Raw genomic sequence first — 8,191 nt, forward strand, 5'->3', positions numbered from 1 at the left:
TGGTATAGACAGAACAGCTGTGGGTAATAGTGCAGAGGGAGAGATATTGTGTTATCTTAACCAGTGTGATGATGTAGGACAGGAGAAATGAAATATCAGGTTAGAGAAAGTAGATGGGGCCAGATTTTGAATGCTGAGCTAAAGGATCTGGTTTTTATTCTTTTGGCAATGGGGAACTATTGAAGTAGTCTTGATATATATATTTGACAATCTACTTTCCAAAAATAAGATACACTTTTCAATTTAATTCGAACATTTTGTTTATTTCTTAAATCTAAGTCACCAAAAGAACAATTTAAGTCCTGATATTTAGCATTTGCTGATTTTCAAGGTATAAATGCTCATTAAAAAAATCAACTCTTTAGAGCTAATTCATACTGGTTCCAATATGCCACTGCACAGCAGACTGGAGCAAAGGGTCAGTGTGTGTGTAGAGTGGGGTGACTATTTTAGAAACACATGTGGAAAGGAGATTTTGGAAGCATAGAGGTCCAAAAGGAAGTTCTTATAAGAGTTGAGGTGAAAGGTGATGAATGACTAAACTAGGGTGGAGGAAGCAGAAACAAATGTGAGAGAGAACTTGAAGAATCAGCAGGGCTAAGTGACTGCTTGAATGTGGGGGAAGGAAAGAGAGGGTAGAGTCAAGGATGAGAATAAAGTCTGAAGTCTGAGTGACTGCAATGACTAATTTTGGTGCCATCATTGCTGAATAGGAATGCAGCTGACTCTGGGTTCTCTATAAGGGACATTGCTTCTCATGGAAGCTTTCAGGAAACAGGTCCCATCATCAGTATAAAGTCTTATATTTGTCTTTATATTAGTACAAATATCTTATATTTGTCTTTTCCCTCCCTGACCAGGCTGATTCCATTAATCAACAATCATTTAAAAATTATTTACTATTTTATGGCTTTCTTAGATAATTTTTACAAATCTCCATCAAAGTCTGTTTCCTTTATACTAATTTTTATTTATACTATTTATATTTATACCAATTTTTCCTGAAGTGATATTGTAAATGAACTGCAACTAACCTTTTGCTATTGTATGGATTACAACTTAAGAATTAATTTTTTCCTTCCACATGCTTACATAATTTTATTATATATTTAAAAGAAATAATAAGCTGTCCAAAAGTAAAGGATTCTTGTGGGATGTTTCTAAGTAAAGATTAGAAGGTCACTGACAGTGGTTGGAAGTGTCAAAGAGGTAAAATTTTAGCTCAGTGGGAAGAAAAACTCTAATAATTAAAACTATGCCCAATGGAATGGGGACTTTGGGAATGCAGTGAATACTGATAACTGGAGATCTTCAAGTAGACACTGGATGATCATTTAATGTGGAAAGATAGGATACTTTTGGTCAGATATGAGCTTCCAGAAGGTTTCTAAGGTCCCTTCCAATTTTGAGATTCTGATTCCCATTGATTAGTGACTATTGTTACTTGATTATTGAGGTGTGTATGGTATATATACATATAAATAAATTGAAAAGAAAAAAACCACAACCAACATGAAAATGGAAACAAAATACTTAGTAACTCAGATTTCTTTGCAACTTTTAGTCTAATAACCTAATAGCTGACCATTATAGAAGAAGCTATGTGATCCAAACAGTGGCTCTGAAGTCGGTTGGGTTTGAGTCCCAAGTTTAATACTTATTTCCCATATAACTAGTCAAAGACACTTTATCTGCCTCACTTTTCTTATCTATGAGATGAAAAGACTAGATTAGGGGGTGCAGAGGCTCCTTCAGCTTCCTTGATTCCCATTTTATGGATGAAGAAATTGAGGCTCATAGAGGTTGTTAGTAGTACAATATTTAAACCTGGCCAGGCAGATTTCAAATCTGTATCTTCTTGATTCTGGGTCCAGTGGTCTTTCTGCTATATTGCATTGCTCCTCAGACCCTTCCAGGGAAGTTTTACTTGGTCCTCTTGTAGGGAAGATGCCTATTTTTTTTAAGGGGTCTAAAGAAGAACAGTTTCTATAAATCAAAGCTCATTGATTAAACATTAGTTAAAGGCTTACCTCGAGGTTGTTGGAAATGTGTGTATTGCATACTTGTTAGGCCTCATTAAATTGTCCTCATTTGGTTTTTAACACGCAGTAATGATTCAAGAAAATCAGAGCTAAATGTGTCTTTGAGTATATTTAGAGGAGGGAACAGATTTTAGTTAACAACCCCCTTCTAGGCTACCAGTTGGTTGTTCATAGCTTACGTACTTGCAATTAATTGTACAAAAATGGTTCAACAATATTTAATGAATGAATTTATTGGGTCCTTACTGTGTACTGAGTGAGGTGCCCCCCAGAAGTTTGGTGTGTGTGAGTGATCTGTTACTGAGAAAAGAGCATTGTATTTGTAGCCAACAGACTCATAATCAAATCATGACTCTGAGATTTAATACTTGCACAAATTTAGGCAGCCTTTTCTCTCCAGGATTTAGAGATTGGATGACTAGAAGACCTCTGAGTCTCTTTCTCCCTCTAAATTCTATGGTCTTAGGATTGTTCCATCCATGACCCTCATCTTCTCTGAGGTTAGGGGGAGGCAAGAAGCATCCCACATATTTTGGGTCACTTGACCCTTTGAAGGTGAGCACTCTTCAAGGATTTCCCCCCAGCTTAAGTTTTTAGGCCAGCATAAGCCAGAATAAAGTAGAGACATCTATAGTATAATGAAAATTCAGGTTTTTAGCCTAGTCTTGCTTTGAACTTATTCTATGATTTTGAACTAGTGTTATAGAATTATACATTTAGAAATGGAAAGGAAATTTGCATTCATCTAGGTTTCTACCTTCATTCCCAGATGAGGAAACTGAGCTTCAGAGAGTCACTTGCTCAAAGTTATATAGTTAGTAAATGATTGACAGAACTGAGATTTGAATCCAGACCTTCTGACTGCTTTAAAATCCCTTTTCTTTTAAAATTTTTATTCTGAAGTTAACACTCAACAAAATGGGCATTTCTAAAAACAGTATGAAAGAAAAAAGATGATTCATAAAGCTGTAGATCCCTTTAGTGTATAGCTTACTTTTCTTTTTAATTATATAAAAAATGTAACACATATCTTTTCAAGTTGCTTGTTGGTGATTCTGGGGAAAAGGGAACAAATATATATTAACCTTCTACCATGGGCTGGACACTATGCTATGTACTTTACAAATATTACTTCATTTGATCTTTACAACAACCCTGAGAAACAAGTGCTATTTATGATCTCTATTTAACAGCTGAGGAAATTGAGGCAGCCAGGGGACAAGTGATTTGCCGAGGGTAAGGCTGGATTTGATCTTGGTCTACCTGAGTTCAGACTCAGCACACTGTCCACTGATGTCACCCAGTGGACTCCTGTTCTCTTCCAGGCATTTCTAGCACACTGAACCATTTTGTCTCCAAGTTGCTTCCCTCTCTGTGGGCAATAGGGCTAAAAAATGCTTACTCTGACTGGCCCTAGTAACCTAAGTTTGGGAGGAGTCCCTGAACTCAGGTCACCTTCATAAAGTCAACTGATCCTATGAAGCATTTGAGTGGCTTTCTGCCTTTCCCTAACATCAGAGAAGATGAAGTTCAGAGATTGATGGGCCCAGAGATAGAACAGTCCTAAAACTATAAGATTTGTTTATTATTTTTAAAATAGTATTTTATTTTTTCCCAAATACATGCTAAGATAATTCTCGATATTCACCTTTGCAAAACCTTGTGTTCCAAAATTTTCTGCCTCTTGAACCTCCCTTAGACAGCAAACAATCCTATATAGGTTAAATATGTGCAATTTTAAAAAACATTATTTCCACAATTATCATGCTGCACAAGAAAAATCAGATCAAAAAAGGAAAAAAAAATGAGAAAGAAAACAAACAAACAAACAACAACAAAAAAGGTGAAAATACCATGTTGTGATCCACACTCAGTCCCCACAGTTCTCTCTCTGGATGCAGATGGCTCTCTCCATCAAAAGACCACCTCACTGTTGAAAAGAGCCACATCCATCAGAGTTGATCATTGCATAATCTTATTGTTGTTGAATACAAGGTTCTCTGGGTTCTGCTCATTTCACTCAGCATCAGTTCATGTAAGTCTCTCCAGACTTCTCTGAAATCAGCCTAGTTATCATTTCTTATAGAACAATAATATTCCATAACATTTATAAACCACAACTTATTCAGCCATTCACCAACTGATGGATATCCACTTGATTTCCAATTCCTTGTCACTACAAAAAGAGCTGCTACAAACATTTTTGTACATGTGGGTCTTTTCCCTCTTTTGTGATCTCCTTGTGATACAGACTCTGTAGAGATACTGCTGGATCGAAGGGTATGCATTATTTTATAGGCATAATTGGGCATAATTCCAAATTGTTCTCTAGAATGGTTGGGCCATTTCACAACTCCACCAACAATGCATTAGTGTCCTAGTTTTCCCATATTCCCTCCAACATTTGTCATCTTTTCTTGTCATCTTAGTCAATATGAAGGTATGAAGTGATACCTCAGAGTTGTCTTAATTTGTATTTCTCTAATCAATAGTGATTTAGAGCTTTTTTGTCATATAAGCAGAAATAGCTTTAATTTCTTCATCTGATAATTAAGACCATAGAATTTAGAGGACAAAGGACCTGATAGATCATCTAGTCATCCACTATAAAATTGCACTGAGCTGACCTCAGTCCCTTCTATCCCTGAAATAGAGCTAATCATTCTTCTTGATGTTTTTGTGAGGAAAATCCATTTTAAACTTCTCGATCCTCTAGAAATGAGAACTATTCTCATCTAGAGCCAGAACAGGGAAAGTCAGTGAGATACTATACCCAGAAGGGTCAGCACCCCTGGTTTGGGTGCTTTTGCCGGATGCAGAGTGCTATTGGACCAGATGGCCTCTGAGGTCCTTTATGGCTTTATATCTGTGTCTCTTTGACTCTGAATCTAGTGCTTTTGGCACTCCACTGTATCTATAGAACAGTGAACAATTCATTTTAATGATTTCCTGTTCCTATTTAAAAAAAAAAACAACTAAATTTTCAGACAGCATGACTAGCTGGACCTGCTTTCTGGGTGATATAAAATTATGGCCTCAGACAGTTGGTCTTTTCCCAATGTTTTTAAGTGTGGCTGGCCCTCCTAGAGAAAGAGTTTAGAGACTATGTATCTTTGTCATCCGTGTATAACTTATGAACTCCATCAAGACAGACAGTGTGTCTTATCTAAACTTTGTATCTCTCTCATTATCCAGCATAGAACTCCCCACACAGGTAGGTGCTTAATAAATGTCTGTCGAATGAAAGAGAGTGGTCACCATTTTATCTATTTTTCCCCTTCATTCAGTCTACGAACCAGCCAAATTGGCCTTTTCATTGTTCCTCAGACATGGTACTTCTTTTTCCATCTCTCTGCTTTGCACTGATCAATCTCTCTCTATTTTTTACCTTGGCATTTTAGAATCCCTAGTCTCCTTCCAGATGCTCAAATACCTGCATAAGGCTGTTCCTGATCCTCCCAGTTGTTCTTACTCTTCTTACTCTCAGTCCTGAACCACCAAACCATCTTGTATCTCTCTTGTTATATATCCTGCTGGTGTTATGCACAGTCATGAAGAGCAAGTAAGATCTGAATTCACATCTGCCTCTGACACTAGTTGTATGACTCTGGACAAATTACAACCCTTGTTTTCCTTAATCCACTAGAGAAGAAAACGGCAAACCACTCCTAGTATCCTTCCCAAGAAAACCTCATGGACAGTATGGGAGTCATAAAGAGTCAGATATGACTAAATGACTGAACAACAGAGGCAGCTAGATAGCACAAGGGATAGAGCACTGGATCTGAAGACAGGAGGACCTGAGTTCAAATTTGACCTCAGACACCTCATACTTCTTAGCTGTGTGACCCTGGGCAAGTACCCCCCCCCCCCCAATTGCCTCCAAAAAGCCCACAACAACAACAAAAAATGATTGAACAACAAGAGTATCAGATGAGACAGGATTTATGTATATTTTGTCTTACTCCCAGCATATAAACTCCTCGAGGGCAGGTACTGTTTCACTTCTGTCTTTGTATCTAGAGTCTAGCACGGTACCTGATGGAAAAATTTAAAAGGTATTTGTTAATTGATTGTGAGGTGAGAGATGGGGAGAAGAATACATGAAGAGGGCATAGGAAAACTCACTTTCTGCTTTCAGTTACAGGTTTTATAGAAATGAGCCAGCAATCACTGCATCCACACACAGGTGTTATTTCCCTCCAACTTGCCCGAGTCCCCCAGGGACTTGTTTACAGTTTCCTTTGCAATCACAAAGCATGCTCTACCATTTCTTACCTTGATTGACAGCCCTCTCCATGATTTGGGAGGCCACTGGGGAGAGTGACAGGCAGGTCAAATATTGTGACAGCTCTGTCTTTGGTAAGTGACTGGGCCAGGCGTGTCAGATGTACTACTCCTCACGAAGGCTTCTGGGGGCCAGCCTTGCTCCCTAGACCTCACCTGTGCCCAGAGATTCACACTATCTTCATGCTTGACCAGTCACTGACTCCTTCTCCTCCTATTTGCATATATAAACAAGCCCTCTCCCTGGTCAAGTCCATCAATCTAGTATAGAGAACAGGAACTTTTCCTCCTGACTGTTCCCATGAGTGAAGCCAGAGTCCAAATCAGACAGGCTGGATCTTAAGCTTGGAACCTTCTATGGCCAGGATGGGTGGGCAGGAAGTTTGAATAGGTGGTGGGTGTCCAGAGGTAAGAGGCAAGTTTTGTGAGGCAATGAGGTCTTTTGTCAGAACAAGTAGTGTAGAGAGAGCTGACCTTAGAGCTAGGAAGATCTGAGTTCAATTCCTGTCTCAGATTATCTATCTATCATCTATCTATCTATCTATACCTATATTAGATGTATTAAACTTTGTATTGATCTCTCAGGGGTTTAGGTAATTCTTTGAGACTCTTGAGAAGGTAGTGACTTGTATAGTTAGAGGGCATTTCTTCACTTAGGAGTCACCTATATGATAGACATCATAGATCCAGTCCCCATTCCTATTATAATAGACAAGGAGAGATCACCTGTAAGCAGGGGCTTAAAGGAAGAAGGGGTGCCTCTGAGCATAACAGCATCAATTTGCATTTCTCTAATGCTTTATGGTTTATAAAACACTTTCTAAACAACTCTAGAAGGTAGTCAATGAAAGATTTTTTTATTCCCCTTTTATAGATGAGACGACTAAGACTGAGAAAGAGTTAGTGAATTGGCTATGATCACAGCTAGTAAATGTAAGAGCTGGGACTGAGACCAAAGACTCGGGCTTCTAGATTCTTTCCATGGCACTGAAGTAATTTTATAAACCATATCCATATGTATGGGTCAGAAATTTCAGAAATGAAGAGGTGAAATAGGAGAATGGTTAAAAGTAAGGCAAGCTTTTGAGGGACCACTGTCTACTTAAGTTACAGCTAATGTAAAGAGGCTGATTTTGAATAGGATTTGCTCAATGAATTGACTCTGCTGGTATCCTTTTGCTCCCTCATATTGAGAACTAACCTTCCCGCTCTCTTGTTATGAAAACATTCCTCTATGGACAGTTCCTGATCATGGTAACTTTTCATAAAGGAGAGAGGAAGTATTTATGAAGTGGAGGACAAAGAGGAATGATACTTTTTTGCTTGGTTTTCCCTCCATCATTCACACAAATGTTCATTACATGAGGATGTAGGCACTATACCTATTCTAGTCCCTGACCTCAGGGAACTTATGGTCAAGTAGGGGCTAAGATACCAACACATAACTGTAATGCACAATTAATGCAGGAGAAGTGCCCTAGCTTAGTGGCTACAGAGCTGACCTAGGAGTACTCCTGATATAGATTGATCATGTAATCAATCCTAAATTGCAGGATAAATTGCCTATTGGTGTTAGTAGAGGGAATCTTTTCAACAAGAGTTCTCTGCACCAATGATAATACAAGTCAGGACCAAAAACAAAGGCAAATGAAAAAAGTACAAATCAAATGCTGGGTTATAGATGAGGGGAGATTCTGATCTGTTGGAAGCAACCTTTCTGGGGTTGGCTAAGGAATCCAGGTTGGTGAAGGAGGGAATATCATAAGAAGCTGGAGCCTTGCTCAGGTCCAAGGATGAAGAGCTGGGGTGGTGATGGTTAAGGGTGAGGATATGTAATGGGGGTGGGAAAGGAGTATTGGGAG

The 8,191-nt window shown here is 38.6% G+C and overlaps 1 pseudogene; it reads right to left on the bottom strand.

The window, feature by feature from the left end:
- The window catches only part of LOC100921560, a 38,846-nt pseudogene extending 33,298 nt beyond the window's left edge, over nucleotides 1–5,548 (bottom strand).
- Nucleotides 5,549–8,191: the final 2,643 nt, after the last annotated feature.

The sequence above is a fragment of the Sarcophilus harrisii genome, chromosome 2 (genome assembly GCF_902635505.1).
Source record: "Sarcophilus harrisii chromosome 2, mSarHar1.11, whole genome shotgun sequence".
NCBI lineage: Eukaryota > Metazoa > Chordata > Mammalia > Dasyuromorphia > Dasyuridae > Sarcophilus > Sarcophilus harrisii.